A 17004-nucleotide genomic window follows, 5' to 3' on the forward strand; every position below is an offset into this window, starting at 1 on the left:
CTTTCTTTCTTTCTTTTTCTTTCGTTCTTTCGTTCTTTCGTTCTTTCGTTCTTTCGTTCTTTTTCTTTTCTTTCTCCCTCCATCCATCCCTCATTCATCTCCGACTCTAACCACACCCCCTTTAGAGCCACGTCCATTTAAGTCACGCCCACTGTTTCACGTAAACCATGCCCACTTTGCGCGCCGCATTTTACTATTTTGCTATGTCACGCCTACAAACAAATGCCCTGCCCCCTAATTATAGCAAGGCTCTGCCTACATGCAAAAAAGTGTCCCTTAATTTTTTTTACAATGTTGGCAACTATGCCAGGGGTGTACACATATCACAGGTGCAGCAGAAGTTACACGCCCTGTAATGGTTGGTGGGTGTAGCACCTGCCAAGTATGACCCTACAAGTGAATGAGGCATCTCTGTAAGGGCCCTGCAACCATGTACAGCAAACAAGGGTTAAAGCAGGCAGTGTTGTGTTACTTTCTCACCACCTGCTTTAACCCCTTGGACCCCGCAAAAGCATGCAGTAGCAGGGCCCCATTTACTTGAGTGGGGCGTGATTGGCAGGTGGTAACACCCCACCAAAAGCAACAGGGGGTTTAATTCCTGTTGTGGCATGTGTATGTAACAAAGTCTTCATCCTCTCTATCGAAAAGCCAGTGGCGTGCAAAACACACCTCAAAAACTTCCACCCGGTGCCAAAAAAAAGTGCCCACACATAAAGAGTGAAACACAAAAACGTGCAACGGGTGTACAGAGTCCTCCACTAGGGAAGGACCTTACCCTGATCCCCCGGGGCGTTAGGCTCCAGACAGGGACTGAGGTACTCAGACAAAGGGTCCATCCGGCCGAAACCAGGCGGACCCCCACAACTGGAAGGACTGCCGAAGCAGACCAACCCAAGTACAGTGGGGCTCTCCCGAAGAGAGACCCCTCAAAGGAGAGGGCGAACCAAGCCAAAAGGCCTATGTCCACCCCCTCCCAAAACTTTCAGAGTAGGCCCGAGGACCCACACCCTACTCGCCACACAGTGACAAAACGTGTATACAAAGACAACCAAAAAAAAAAGACAAAAAGGTGACAAACAGGGGTAAAAGAAAGAGTGGGGAAGATAGTGAGATGGGAGAGTGAAAGTGGCCATTGTGCTATACAATGGCCGGCCCTCCGGCCAGGCATAAAAATTTCCCCTGGTCCTGGCCAAAAGGCCCGGCCCAAGAGGCAGGTGCGAAAAACGTGTGTTGTGGTGAAGTGACCATGGTGCCATAAAATCAAGTGCTTTCACACCGTGACTATACGGCACCCCTGAACTGCCACTTCAGGGGCACATTCACCACTGGCTTTTCGAAAAAGCCCTGATCCACAGCCCAGACCACAGCAGCCCCCACCCCAGGCAGAAAGGTATGGAGTTCTGGAAGCTTGGAGAGAGCCCTTGCCATCAGGCTTCACCGTCATTCCGTCCCTCCTACCTAATTACATTTGGGAAATACTGGCTGCTCCCCCGGTGGGAGCAAGAGGAGCCAGCGTTCTCTCCCAAATAACTGTCCAGAGCTAGAGCTGCCCCAATCCAGGCCAGAAGGCCAGGATCCCGACCCTCCGCCAAGACCGAATGGTTCTCCGTCCCCATCAGAAGGCTTCCCTTTCGGCTACAAACCGCTCCGAGTTACCTTCACTCCAGCAGGTTTTGCATAGCAACCGCAATCCCATCTCTATCTCGCCATAGATCAGGGACAGAAGCAAGCGCCACCTCCTGGAAACTGATAAGAACAGATACTAGATTTGATCTTAGCCAAAGGGCCGAGAAGCAATTAGCAATAATCACGCCTCAGTTGACCCTCATTGGCTATGATACTGCCACTGCGCAAAGCAAGGGGACCCCCAGATCCCGGCCCTTTCCCCTGTGTGAAATGGTAAGGGCTACCATTTTACAAAAAAACTGTCAAAAATGTTAAAAATGACAAGAGACAGTTTTTGACAATTCCTTTATTTCTTCTTTCTTCTAACTTCTTTCTTCCTTCATGCTTCGGTTTCTTCCTCCATCTTCTTCCTCTTCTGGTTCTTCTGGTTGTTATGGTTCTTCTGGTGTTCTGGGCCGGGAACTGGGGCCTGGATCTGGGGCCAGAATCTGGGGGTCCCCTTGTTAAAGTGGGCATCCAGATTCCGATAAGCCCCCCGCCCGCAGACCCACACAACCACCGGCCAGAGTTGTGGGGATGAGGCCCTTGTCCTCATCAACATGGGGACAAGGTGCTTTGGGGGGCTACCCCAAAGCACCCTCCCAATGTTGAGGGCATGTGGCCTGGTACAGTTCAGGAGGGGGGGGCGCTCTCTCGTCGTCCCCTCTTTTCCTGCAGCCTGCCAGGTTGTGTGCTCGGATAAGGGTCTGGTATGGATTTTTGGGGGGACCCCACGCCAATTTTTTTTTTAATTTTGGCGCGGGGTTCCCCTTAAAATCCATACCAGACCTGAAGGGCCTGGTATTGAATTTAGGGAGACCCCCCACGTAATTTTTTTTTAAATTTTGGTTCGGGGTTCCCCTGTGGGGAATTCCCATGCCGTTTTTTTATCAATGAACTTTTATATGTATTGTCGGGAGACTCGGGACCGGCAATTCATTAATAGCCGCGAGTAGTTTTAAATGACTTTTTTTCCTTTGAAATGTCATTTTGCTGTCAGACTGTTCTAAACACGGGAAACATGCGCCCCTTTACAGGCATACTATAGACACCCCCCAGGTACGAAATTTAAAGGGATATTACACTTTTATTGTTTGACTTTAAGCATTATTAAAATCACTGCTCCCGAAAAAAGGGCCGTTTTTAAAACTTTTTTTTGTATTGATCCATGTCCCCTGGGGCAGGACCCAGGTTCCCAAACACTTTTTATGACAATACCATGCATATTAACCTTTTAAATGAGCACTTTTGATTTCTCCCATAGACTTTTAAAGAGTGCTTTCGAATTTGCCACAAACACCCCAAATTGTTCACTGTTCAGCGAACTGGCGAACAGCCGATGTTCGAGTGGAACATGAGTTCGACTCGAACTCAAAGCTCATCCCTACCCATAACCTGACCTTGGGTTGTCCTTCTCGTATCTAATACCACCAAGTACCCGGCCACCTATCGGTAGAAGAGAAAAGTGCAACAAGTCCAAACTTAGGAAGAAATCAATAGATCTCTAACAATTGACCTAAGGTAACTACTCCTGGCAAGTACATCTGTGAGGAGCATCCCTGACCCTACGTTCACACCTATGCGTTTTTTAGTGCATTTTGCAGTTTGCAGAAATGCACTACAGTCCATTTAACATGGTTTACTATAGTACTAGTTCACATCTATGCGTTTTGCGGCGGGTGCGTTTTTGGAAAGGGTCGGGGACTTTTTTCACTGCAATTGGCAGCTAATATGGACTTCAATAGAGCTTCACCAGAAATGCAAGGTGCATTTTGTTATGTGTTTTGCGTTTCTTATTTTACCACTGTATATAGCTGGTTGCTAAGCAGGGGTGTGGGAAGCCAGCCCCCGTGTCCTTAGCAACCGATGAGTCATCAGCAGTCAGTGGGGTGCCCCGCTGAAAGCTGAATGTAAAAAAAAAAATTTGTCGCCAAAAAAATTTGAGAAAAAAAATGGCGTGGGGTTCCCCCCCCAGATCTATACCAGGCCCTAGTATGGATTCGGAGGGGACCCCCCACACCAAAATTATAAAAAAAACATACCAGACCCTTATATGAGCATGCTGCCAGGCAGGTCAGGAAAGGGAGGGGACTAGCGAGTGCCCCCCCTGAACCATACCAGACTGCATGCCCTCAACATGGGGGGGGGCGGGGAGTTTGGGGCAGGGGGGCTTTGCGCCCCCCACCCCAAAGCACCTTGCCCCCATGTTGATGAGGACAAGGGCCTCTTCCCAACAACCCTGGCCGGTGGTTGTCGGGGTCTGCGGGCAGGGGGCTTATCGGAATCTGGAAGCCCCCTTTAACAAGGGGACCCCCAGATCCCGCCCCCCCATGTGAATGGGTATCACCTACCAATTCACCAAAAAAGCAGTGAAAAGTAAGAAAAAAAAAACAAGAGCCAGTTTTTGACAATTTCTTTATTAGTAAATTAGCTCTGAGCCGTCGTCTCTCCCGGTGCCCTCGTCTTCTTCCGTCATCGTTTTCTCCCCGAGCTGTCATCTACCTGTGCCCTCGTCTTCTTCCGTCACCGTTTTCTCCCTGAGCTGTCATCTCTCGGTGCCCTCGTCTTCTTCCATCACCGTTTTCTCCCCGAGCTGTCATCTCCCGGTGTTGTCGTCTTCTTCCGTCACCGTTTTCTCCCCAAGCTGTCATCTCCCGGTGTCGTCTTCTTCTTCTTCTTCCTCGCCACTGCCGGTTACCCGCTAAAAAAAACAAAAAAGAAGCTGGTCTTGCTGCAAAGCTGTCTTCCTCCGTTGTTATGTTCCCCGCTGTCTGGTGCCTCTTATATAGGCATGGGGCATGGCCAGCCAATGATGTTGCTCAGAGAGCCCGCCCCTTGTGACATCACAAGGGGCCTGGTATGGACCTGGGGAGGGAACCCCACGCCTTTTTTTGAGCATTTTGTTTGCCGACAAATTATTATTTTTTTGTACATTCAGCTTTAAGCGGAGAACTCCGCTGACAGCTGATGACTCATCGGTTGTTAGGGACGCGGTGGCCGGCTTCCCGGCCCCCTCCTTAGCAACCAGCTTTATATAGTGCGTTTACGTTCAATACGTTTTTATTGTTTTAGTACATTTTTAAACATAAAGGAACAAGAACAGGACCAGACACCAAACAGAAGGTGTACTGATCCAATATGATTGAAATCTGTGAACATCAATACAGTGCATTCCATTCCATTTATATAGATAAGATGCATGGTGATTTCTACATAGTGCTGACATTCGGGTAACCGCCTACTCCATTGGCCTGGACGCCCCTTTGGGAGCCTGCTGCGTCCAGAAGCCGAGGAGGCAGATTTGAAAGAAGAGAAGGGGGGAAGGGGGGGTTAGACAGTGGGGTGTATAGTGTGTTTAAAGAGAGAAAAAAAAACGTAAAATGCATGAAAACTGCATGCAAAAACACAAAAAAAAGCTGGTATAAAATCGCTAATATTCACGGAAAAACGAGCCTGAAAAATGCATAGGTGTGAACCTAGACTGACTAAACCCCAGGGTGCTACATGTACAACTTTGGCTGCTGCCTCAGGGTAGGGATAGGGGGCAGTAAAACCGCAAATCAAACAAGGGGTTTTGCCACCACCCAACTTTGAGTGAATGAGCATTAAGGGTGCCAAAGCCGAATGCAACTAAGGGCTCATTCATAAGTCCAGCAGGCACTACTGCTCCTTTGAAACGCCATCCAAGTGTGTGTGACAGGTGGTGAAGAGGAGATATGTCGCCTCCTCACCACCTGATTTAAACCCATGATTGTCATGCAACGCATGTGATTGCAGCACGGTAGTACGGCGATTAGACATTTAAATCCAGTGTGAGGAGGGGACACTGTGCCCGGTGATAGTTGACTTCTCCCATGTTGTTAAGGTAGATCTCCACCTCTTTAGGGTTGTCCACCCCTGCCCTAGAGAACACATGATGCATGAACAATGCATCCCTTTAATCCTTTAAAATGATTGGCTGTAATCTGCTGCCAAACTCATGCTGCACTAATGAGTCTGCACTGATAGCTGGCACTGATGGGCACTGAAGGGCACTGATTGGTGGCCCTGATAAGAACTGGTAGGCAGCACTGATAGGTAGGCAGCACTGATGGGCACTGATAGGCAGCACTGATAGGTGACACTGATGAGGAGGCACTGATGGGCACTGATTGGCAGCACTGATAGGAACTGGTAGGCAGCACTGATGGGCACTGTGGTGGCACTAATGAGTCTGCACTGATAGGCGGCACTGATGGGCCCTGATAGGTGGTACTGATGGGCACTCATATGTGGCACTGATGGGCACTGATAGGTGGCACTGATGGACACTGATCAGTGGCACTGCTAGGAACTGGTAGGCAGCACTGATGGGCACTGATAGGCAGCATTGATAGGTGACACTGATGAGGAGGCACTAATGGGCACTGATTGGTGGCACTGATGGGCACTGATAGGAACTGGTAGGCAGCACTGATGGGCACTGAGGCGGAACTAATGAGTTTGCACTGATAGAGGGCACTGATAGGTGGCACTGATGGGCACGGATAGGAACTGGTAGGCAGCACTGATGGGCACTGATATGCAGCACTGATAGCTGACACTGATGAGGAGGCACTGATGGGCACTGATAGGCAGCACTGATAGCTGACACTGATGAGGAGGCACTGATGGGCACTGATAGGCAGCACTGATAGCTGACACTGATGAGGAGGCACTAATTGACACTGATTGGCAGCACTGATGGGTACTAATTGGCAGAACTGGTAGGACTAGACTGATAATCAGGACACAAATAATCAGTGCCGATGTCTCTTTAGCATAAGCTGGTTATCGGCTTTCCCCTTCTCTCCTCATGCTGTCAGGGTGAGGAAAGAAAAGCCGATAACCAGCTTATGTTTACAGTACATCCTGTGATCAGCTGTCATTGGCTGACAGCTGATCACGTGATAAAAGGCAGCTGGGATTGGCCCTTTACCTCGATCTGTCACAGAGTGCGCTGCCAGGGTGCCCCAGGGGGCGGGCACACATCGTGATCACGGGAGGAGGTCCATGGACTTCCACCTGGCAAACTACAAAGCCTACACTGTAGCCATCTTTCGGTTATGGCACGGGCAGGAAGTAGTTCTACATGGCGTTTTACTTTTAGCAGCATATAACTGGCTCAACTGTACTGATTTAGGGGGGCTAAGATGACTGAGGTCATTCCATCGTCATTGACCATCGGACTCGGCCCAGCCTACAGTACTAGATGACTGTGGGCCATGAGATCCTCCAGAGGAATGGACTGGAATGATGCTGAAAATGATCATTTTATAACCTGTTTCTAGAGTCAATGTGGCTGTAAAGGCTCAAAGTTTGCAATCTACACATTAAGGTAAAGTAACCTTCTGTGTGCTACAGCCCCCCCCCAATACTTACCTGAGCCCCCTCTCGATCGATTAATGTGCACCAGACCCACGGCTCTCCAGGGACTCTCACTCCTCATTGGTTGAGGCAGTCACAGCCAGTGAGTCAATGAGGAGAGAGAGAGAGAGGGGGCGGGGCCCAGCCACGGCTCTGTGTGTGAGTGGACACACTCGGGAGCGAGGCTGCTCGGGTGCCCCTCATAGCAAGCTGCTTGCTCTGGGGTCACTGGGCTGGAGGAAGGGGCCGGGAGCGTCGACCCGAGAAGAAGAAGATAGGAGCTGCTCTGTGCAAAACCATTACACAGACCCGGTGAGTATGACATGTTTGTTATTTAATAAAAACCCAAGCCTTTAATATCACTTTAAGTAAATGTTGGTTTTCATTAATTTCACTGTATGTTTGTGTGTTATTATTCCGGCTATTTATAACCCCCGTGACATTACCTTTGGGGTATTATTTGCAACTTTTCAGCTTTCATTGAGGATGGGTATTGTACATTGCCTACCCCATTCTCTTGTAAACTAGCGGAAGGTCTATTTGGATGCTTTACAAACTCACTATGCTACAAAGTATAAATGATAAAAAAATAAAATAAATAAGGCACGCTTTTCTGCCCTGCAAGTATGAAAAGCCTGGATACAACAGAGTTGAATTACTAAAGGCAAATATACTGCAAGTGCTGGGGGGAAGCTCTGAAATGAGGGGAAAGCTCTGCTGATTTCTATCATCCAATCATTTTAATTGAGAAAGAACACGCGGGACTTTTGAAGGTACCAAAGTAATGAAAGTAGATTGATTAAAAAAGAAATGTTTATTTAACAAAGTTTCTTTTAAAATAACAATAACTGTTCAAGAGGATCAAATATCATTTACAATTTACAACCACTTCTTGCTCTACATGTTTCGCTCAGAAGAGCTTCCTCAGGAGTTCTTGAAAGTGTAGTGACCAGTAGTCTTTAAACTTCATGCAACACTTTCAAAAACTCCTATCATGGGGTACCAATAGCGTATATACCTTTAAAACATTGAGTCCAGGGTTGCCATAAAAATTGCTGTTCAGGCGTTGTGACCTTTGCTGGAGGCCATCATTTATTCATAAGAACATTGAGTTTGGACTTGGTCAAGTTTCCTTCATTACCAGAGAACGCATTTTTACAAAGAGCTGTTTTTGTTGAAATAATGTGTAGAAGAGTGTAATGCCTTTCTGGCTAGGTGGGTTGGTAGAGAAGTAAGACCATGTGGGTTGAGGCAGGGTACATGGCACATTTGGGTCATGCATAAGACAATGTACAACTTGGAGGTATCTATTTAATTCTGACTAGGGCAGGTGAAATTCTGGGACATAGGTTTTGAAGTCAACTGTCTAAGATGAGAATTGCTCTCACTTTGGTGGAAGTTCCTTTCCTTTCCTGTTAACATGTCAGGACAGGAAGTTAAGAGACAACTAAAAATACCTAATAAGGGGGTTTAACCGTTTTCTACTTTATCTAAAATGAAATAAAACAGTTTTGACTATGCATACACATTAACTCTGAACTGTTTCATCATGGTTCAAACCTATACTGCCTTTTGATATTTGCAATGTCTTTGGCAAGATCTGCATCTAAAATAATAACACAAAGGTGTTTGCTTTTAGTTTATGGTGTGTATGTAAAAAAAAAAGGTCTATTAATCAATGTGGCTTTTAATCTTTTTTAAAAAAAGTGAAAAAACTTTATTAGAGAAGAAGCCCTCTCCTTAGCCTCCTTCTCCACAGGGCTGGGTTGGCATCAACCTTCTCCCTCTACTGCCCCTCAGAGACAGTTTGGCGGAGCTCAGGTTATCCTAAGGACAGAACTGCATGGGCGGATGCTAGGGTCGGAGCAGAGCTCAATGAGGCAACCCCTGCACTTAATATTAGTGTAACCAAGTGCCGCCAGCTGTGTGCACCAAGGAGGCTGTGAAGAGACGCAGAGGAGGATCATGAGAAATGTAGTCTTAAAGGGGCACTATACAATACAAGGGGTTGGATGCAGAACTACAATACCCAGAATTGCTTGTTACATAGAGGGGGAGAACACAGAACTTTTCCTGGGCAATTCTGGTGAGATTGGAGTCTTTTTCGGGAAGAGGCCAAGCTGTATAGTTGTGTGGCCTTGGCTGGGACTGTGCAGAGACCAGGATGCCATCTTAGAGGGGTGCGAGGACCAGAGAGTGCGGACCTGTTGCATTTGCTGAGCCTGTGCAGAGATTGGGTGCCCATGCTGTGTTCATAAAAGCCTGAAGTCTGAGCTGCAAAGAGATTCACTTTCTGTGCCTTGGGACCAGAGCTGGGAGACCCGTTGTACCTACATTAGAGAGGAAAGAGGAGGATCATAGCTGAGAGACTGAGCCTAGTAATGACCTGTTCAAGAGGACTGAGTTACCTGGTCCCTGTACATGAGAACAGCAGACCGCCAAGTGATCTGGAGAGGATTCCTGTGTACCAGGAGGGGTGAGCTGAATCATCTGTGTGACACTGCTCTTCACTTAGTAGCCCATCAGCCATCCATTACACACTCCTAAAGAGACGGCTCCATGTGCACCTTCTTGCAGAAGGGCCCCAATGATGGCCGGCTAATACTCACAATTAGGCGCCAGGTACTTCATAGCCACTTACAGGGTTACCTTTTTGTTAGGAACTCACATACCCACCAACTATGGGGGCTGTACGTGTAGTGTGCACACAAGAACCTTTAGATTTGGGTTAGTTAAAGCGGAGTTCCACCCAAAAAATGGAACTTCTGCTTTAAGTGCTGGTGACCCCCTGACATGCCAGATTTGAAATGTCTTTTTTTTGGGGGGGGGGAGCGGTTACCCAGTTTTTACAGGCACCCAGCCCCCACTTCCTCCCCTGGCGCTGCAGCGCCAGAAGGAAGATCACCTCTCCCCCTTCCTCCCTGCAATCTTTTGGGACACGTCACAGGTTCCAGAATATTGCCCGGCCATTCACAGCATGCAGCGCGGCTCGCGCAGTGCGTGCCCGGCCGGGCGCCCACAGTTAGAATGCCTGCGCAGCCGAGGGAAGGTAGAGAGGAGTGGGGCTTCGGGTGCTCCCATCGCTGGACCGTGGAACAGGTGAGTGTCTGATTATTAAACATCAGCAGCTACACTTTTTGTAGCTGCTGACTTTTTAAATGGGTGGAACTCCGCTTTAATACCCATATTCCTAAAGCGGAACTTCAGTAATTTTTTCATCTTTCCATCTATTAAATCCTCTCCCCTTGTTGTCTTAACTTTGGATAGTAAAACATTTTTTTTCTGCCAGTAAATCCCTTATAAAACCCACTTTCTTGTCCGGTCATTAGCCTAGGCTTATGACATCATGCACAGCTCTCTCTTTTTCACTCTCGTGAGAGTTTGCCAGGAAGGGAGGGGGGTGAGTCATAAGTGGGCCAATGAAAGCTGCAGGGCTGGAGGTGTGCCTCTGTGTGTCTGTGTAAATCCAGGGAGTGAACAGCCAGCAGCTTCAGTTGCCCACAGTTAAAATGGCTGCAGCCAGACTCAGTGGAGGGAGATTTCTGCAGCATATTTGGCAAGTACAGAATCACAGTATATATATAAAATAATATGCAAAGTGGTTGGAGGGGAAGCTTCAGAATGGCAAAGATGTTTTTATTACAAATTATGTGAGCAGACTGCAGTTCCTCTTTAACAATGTTTGCATCAGTTGTAGTTTGGTTAAGCATCACAACAGTTGGGTTGATTTCCATCTTATGGGTCAATGTTCACATTATCTAGCACAATAAGCAAAGTATCTGTAATCATGTTCAAACTGCCTGGTGGTGGTTTCATGCATTGTTTATCTGCATTGCCATAATACATCCTTTTAGTCTACCGTCCAGTTGCTTGGGGCAGTATTATAGCGTGATAGCATGCTATATTTTGGGTTGCACAGGTGTGTCAGTTGGGACCCAGCAGTTTAACCCCTTCACACCTAAGGGTAAAACAAATCTAAATGCCTAAGCACAATTTTGCAATTTTGACATGTGTTGGTAGAACCGTACATATCGTCACCGCCACTTTGTGCATCTAGGTGGATTATACCGCATTTTTTTAGAACAAATCGGGCTTTCATTTGCAAATAGTTATGGATATCTCCTTGGTTTTTTTTTTTTTATTATTATCAAAGGAAAACAGGCCCAAAATAGTAAAATATATATATATATTTGAATTTAGCTGTATATTTCTTGTTATTACCATAACCTGCCACCGAAGAACAACCCAAAAAAAATTTTCCTGCTCCTGATAACTGCAACAATATCACATATGTGTTTATTATTTGATGTTTGTACCCGTAGTACAGCCCCGAAGCAATAGTGCGCATTTTGCTTTTATTTATTTATTTTTTTATTGTCCTGCTGTTTTATCTCCTCCCCTTTGGTTTTCCCCATACACCAGGTATGATTCACTTTCACCCACGATTTCACTAGTCTTCCCCTTCACCTTCTCCAATTAGTCTCACTTCCTTTCTATTGGCACCAGGTCTATCCCCTCTTCTCCTCCAATTTTCACTTGCACTCACTCAAGGACCACTTTTAGTTTTGTTGGCACCCATCTCTCTTAGCACGTCCCATCCCCCCCCCCCCCCAATATAACCAACAGCCTGTTCACTCTCACACCCCAGTCTACTTCCCTGGCGACCCCCCTCAATTTCTTCACCCCATACTCTCACCCCTCACCAGGGCTTTCTTTCTCAGAAAATAGATACAGGAACTCAATCATGACCCCCCCTTACACAAACCCTCCAAACCGCATCCAATAGTTGGCTCCGCCTCTCTCACTTGCGGGGACATCATCCAGTGGTGATATTAGCATTTGTTCTGCACCCCAGGCACCTGCACCTCCCTCGTCCCCATCCCACTTAGTGGGAGGCACTCAGGAGATCTGATCTGCGGGAGCTGTTGGGGAACAAGCTGTCACTTGTAAGCATAGAAGCTGGACTTTTGTGTTTTCAATTAATAGTGGTGAGCAGAGGGCCTGAGCCAGAGGTGGTGGAACTGAGGTGGAGTTCCACCAAGTTCCAGCTGAAAAAAAGCCCTGCTCCTCACGCAGGTATGCCTCGTGGGTCCATGCCAGCCTTGGATGATGCCTTGAGGGTTGCCCCCGTTGACCTGTCTGCCTCAGCTCCCGGAGGGTGGTGTCTCCGAATAGCCGGTGGTGCCCGGCATTCAGCAACCATCACACGAACCATAGTACTTAAGCATGTACCTCGTGTGGGGTTCTTCTTATCACCCCACCCCTGTTTCATGTCTGTATTTCTATTTTAGACACTACACGCGCTTGCTCCTGATGAGTGGCACATCAGCCACGAAACGCGTAGAGCTACCAAAAGTCGCATTCTCTTCAAACTCTACTCAAATTTCTACAGTTGCCACGGAATTTTTACCTTACAGGATAGTGAGGCCATCGGTCAAGCAGGCACTACCCCATGTTTTATGGTTCTATACAAACTCAAATTTGGTGTACTGTGGAATACTATTGCGTTCACATTATCAAATATCTATGTTATTATCATGTTCATTGTCAATACCTCCTTATTGCTTATAATTGATATTATGATTATATGTATGTTTATACCTTTTATGAACCAATAAATCTTCCCAATTGTTCGCCAAATCTATCTCAATCGCAATCACGCACTTCATGTAAAGTCCCACCCCTTTGCTCTCCTCATTTTAAAACACAGACACTGATGCTAAAAAAAAAAAAAAAAAAAAATTCTGGTAGCAAAGTTTGTGTTTTTTAAAATTTTTTTTTTTTAAATATGATGATGATATATAACAAGTGAAAAATATATAGAAAATGTCTTTGAGACAAACTACTGCATGGCTATTATGACAAAAACAGGCTATTATACCACCATTTCAATAATATTTAATGAGCTAAATGTTGAAAAAAACAAGATAAAACGCTTCCTCAAAAAAAAATCAATAAGGGAAGAACAGACAGTGGGATTTATTTTAGAATCGGACACTCATCCAGTCTAAGGCTGGATTCACACCTATGACATTTTTAGTGCTTTTTGAATTTTGCAGATTTGCACTACAGAACGTGTTCCATAGGAAACCATGCTAAATGGACTGTAGTGCAAATCTGCAAAATGCAAAAAGCACTAAAAATGCCATAAGTGTGAATCAGGCCTAAATCCAACTGTGTCTCAGCAGGTAAGAGCTGATCAGGTATGTGTTCTGTACCGGGTGCAACTCCACTTGTGACCAACAGAGGGAGCATCCTAGGAATCTACCATATTATATATAGGAGAAGTGTCCCATGATATACACAAGAGCTGATCCATCCAAAAAAATCTCCAAAAGTGGGAAATTAATCTTTAGTGCTGCTGTAGGCGATTGCTGGGAGTGTTGGAATCGTCTGATTAGAATAAAGTGTATGTAAACCGTAACAATAAACTTCTTTTATTTGTTCTTTTTGTTCTGTTAACCTCTTGCCCTCCGGAAGGTTTTACCCCCTTTATGACCAGGGCATTTTTTAAAATTGATATTTAGCACTACTGCACTACTTTAACTGGCACTTGTGCAGTCATGCAACACTGTACACAAATAATATTTATATAATATTTTTTTCACACAAATAGAGCTTTATTTTGATGGTTTTTATTTCTTTGCTATATAAATGAAAACAATTTTGCAAATAAATTATCTTTCTTCATAAATTTAGGCCAAAATGTATTCTGCTACATTTCTTTGGTAAAAATAACCCAAATCAGTGTAAATTATTATTCAGTCTGTGTGAAGGGTATAGAATCCACAAATTAGGGTGTAAATATTTGAAAATCGATCAATCCTGATGTGCTGACACCTTCATCTCATTGGTTCTAAAATGCCAAAACAGTGCAAGTATCCCCCAAATCACCCCTTTTTGGAAAGTAGACAGTCCGGGGCATTTAGTAGGAGGCATGGCGAGTTTTCTGAAATTTTTATTTTTTGTCATCATTTTTTGGAAAATGAAGAAATTACATAAGATTATTATTTGTTTTTTACAATTTATTTTTACATACTGTCACCAGTGGAGTTACAGCATCATCATGTGGTGGTGATCAGGGTGGTGACAGTATGTAAAAAAAACGAATTAAAAAAAAAATATATATATATATATATATATACAGTGGGGACGGAAAGTATTCAGACCCCCTCCTTAAATTTTTCACTCTTTGTTATATTGCAGCCATTTGCTAAAATCATTTAAGTTCATTTTTTTCCTCATTAATGTACACACAGCACCCCATATTGACAGAAAAACACAGAATTGTTGACATTTTTGCAGATTTATTTAAAAAGAAATATCACATGGTCCTAAGTATTCAGACCCTTTGCTGTGACACTCATATATTTAACTCAGGTGCTGTCCATTTCTTCTGATCATCCTTGAGATGGTTCTACACCTTCATTTGAGTCCAGCTGTGTTTGATTATACTGATTGGACTTGATTAGGAAAGCCACATACCTGTCTATATAAGACCTTACAGCTCACAGTGCATGTCAGAGCAAATGAGAATCATGAGGTCAAAGAAACTGCCTGAAGAGCTCAGAGACAGAATTGTGGCAAGGCACAGATCTGGCCAAGGTTACAAAAAAAAAATCTGCTGCACTTAAGGTTCCTAAGAGCACAGTGGCCTCCATAATCCTTAAATGGAAGACGTTTGGGACGACCAGAACCCTTCCTAGAGATGGCCGTCCGGCCAAACTGAGCTATCGGGGGAGAAGAGCCTTGGTGAGAGAGGTAAAGAAGAACCCAAAGATCACTGTGGCTGAGCTCCAGAGATGCAGTCGGGAGATGGGAGAAAGTTGTAGAAAGTCAACCATCACTGCAGCCCTCCACCAGTTGGGGCTTTATGGCAGAATGGCAGACGGAAGCCTCTCCTCAGTGCAAGACACATGAAAGCCCGCATGGAGTTTGATAAAAAACACCTGAAGGACTCCAAGATGGTGAGAAATAAGATTCTCTGGTCTGATGAGACCAAGATAGAACTTTTTGGCCTTAATTCTAAGTGGTATGTGTGGAGAAAACCAGGCACTGCTCATCACCTGTCCAATACAGTCCCAACAGTGAAGCATGGTGGTGGCAGCATCATGCTGTGGGGGTGTTTTTCAGCTGCAGGGACAGGACGACTGGTTGCAATCGAGGGAAAGATGAATGCGGCCAAGTACAGGGATATCCTGGACAAAAACCTTCTCCAGAGTGCTCAGGACCTCAGACTGACCATTCTTCCAGAAGAGCATTTGTGAGGTCAGGCACTGATGTTGGATAAGAAGGCCTGGCTTGCAGTCTCCACTCTAAATCTTCCAAAAGGTGTTCTATCGGGTTGAGGTCAGGACTCCACCCCAAACTCGCTCATCCATATCTTTATGGACCTTGCTTTGTGCACTGCTGCAAATCATTTGGTGGAGGGGGGATTATGGTGTGGGTTTGTTCTTCAGGGGTTGGGCTTGGCCCCTTAGTTCCAGTGAAGGGAACTCTTAAGGCGTCAGCATACCAAAGCATTTTGGACAATTTCATGCTCCCAACTTTGTGGGAACAGTTTGGGGATGGCCCCTTCCTGTTCCAACATGACTGCGCACCTAAGCAAGGTCCATAAAGACATGGATGAGCGAGTCTGTAGTGACACTGTACTACTCTGGGGAGGTGATCAGGAATTTTTTTTTTTTTACACTGATGATCACTGTTAGAAGCAATAGTTTTAGCTGTCATGAATGGCTTCCATTCATGACAGCTTGCCTACTATTATGATCTGTGATTGGCTACAGCTAATTACATGGTACAGGGTGCCAGGTGCCATGTGATAGCTGTGGGCCAATTGCATCATCACAATGGTAAGCAAGCTGTCATGAATGGAAGTAATTTACGACTGTTTTGCTTACATTGTAATTATGAGATCGCTATGATTGGTCACAGCAATAACATGATACCCTGGCTGCTCAAAGCAGCCGGGTACTGAGCGTAATAATGCACTGTGTCCATCGGAACACAACAATCATTGGATGGCACCGCTGTGCGCCCCAGGGGGTGTGCCAGAGAGCATGTGCTCAGCGACGTATCAGTATGTTGCTGGTCCTGTAGCTGCCACCTGCTTGCAGCAAAAGTACTGTAGGCGGGCAGTAAGTGGTTAAATATATAATTGAACGCATTCGTTATATCTTTTAGATACAGTGGGGGAAATAATGATTTGTTCCCCCTCAGATTTTGTAAGTTTGCTCACTTACAAAGAAATGAAGGGTCCATCATTTTTTATCATAGGTGTGTTTTAAATGATAGAGACAGAATATCAACCAAAAATTATGAAAAAACACACGATACAAATGTTATAAACAGAGTTGCAGTTCAGTGAGTAAAATAAGTATTTGATCCCCAAACAAAACATGACTTGATACTCGGTGGAGAAACCCTTGTTGGCAAGCACAGAGGTAAGACGTTTCTTGTAGTTGGTGACCAGGTTTGCTCACATCTCAGGAGGGATTTTGGTCCACTCTTCTCTTCAGATCTTCTCTAAATCCTTAAGGTTTCTTGGCTGTCTCTTGGCAACTCGAAGTTTCAGCTCCCTCCATAAATTTTCTATAGGATCAAGACCTGGATACTGACTGGGCCACTCCATGACCTTAATGTGCTTCTTTTTGAGCCACTCCCTTTTTGCCTTGGCGGTATGTTTTGGGTCATTGTCATGCTGGAAGACTCATCCTCGACCCATCTTCAGTGTTCTGGCTGAGGGAAGAGGGTTCTCATCCAAGATTTTACAATACGTGGCCCCGTCCATTGGCCCCTCAATGCGGCAAAGTCTGCCTGATCCATTAGCAGAGAAACAGCCCCAAAGCATCATGTTTCCACCTCCGTGCTTGACTGTAGGGATGGTGTTCTTAGGGTCAAGTTAATGCCAAAGAGCTCAATTGTGGTCTCATCTGACCACAGCAGTTTCTCCCA

At 45.6% G+C, this 17004-nt stretch overlaps 1 protein-coding gene and 1 pseudogene across 1 annotated transcript in view; both read right to left on the reverse strand.

The window, feature by feature from the left end:
• The window catches only part of LOC141130296 (probable N-acetyltransferase camello), a 49723-nt gene that overhangs the window by 3164 nt on the left and 29555 nt on the right, over window positions 1-17004 (reverse strand). The window lies entirely within an intron of this gene.
• On the reverse strand, window positions 1794-1858 carry LOC141124504 (U4 spliceosomal RNA; annotated as a pseudogene).

This window comes from Aquarana catesbeiana, linkage group LG01, assembly GCF_042186555.1.
Source record: "Aquarana catesbeiana isolate 2022-GZ linkage group LG01, ASM4218655v1, whole genome shotgun sequence".
Taxonomy (NCBI): Eukaryota; Metazoa; Chordata; class Amphibia; order Anura; family Ranidae; genus Aquarana; species Aquarana catesbeiana.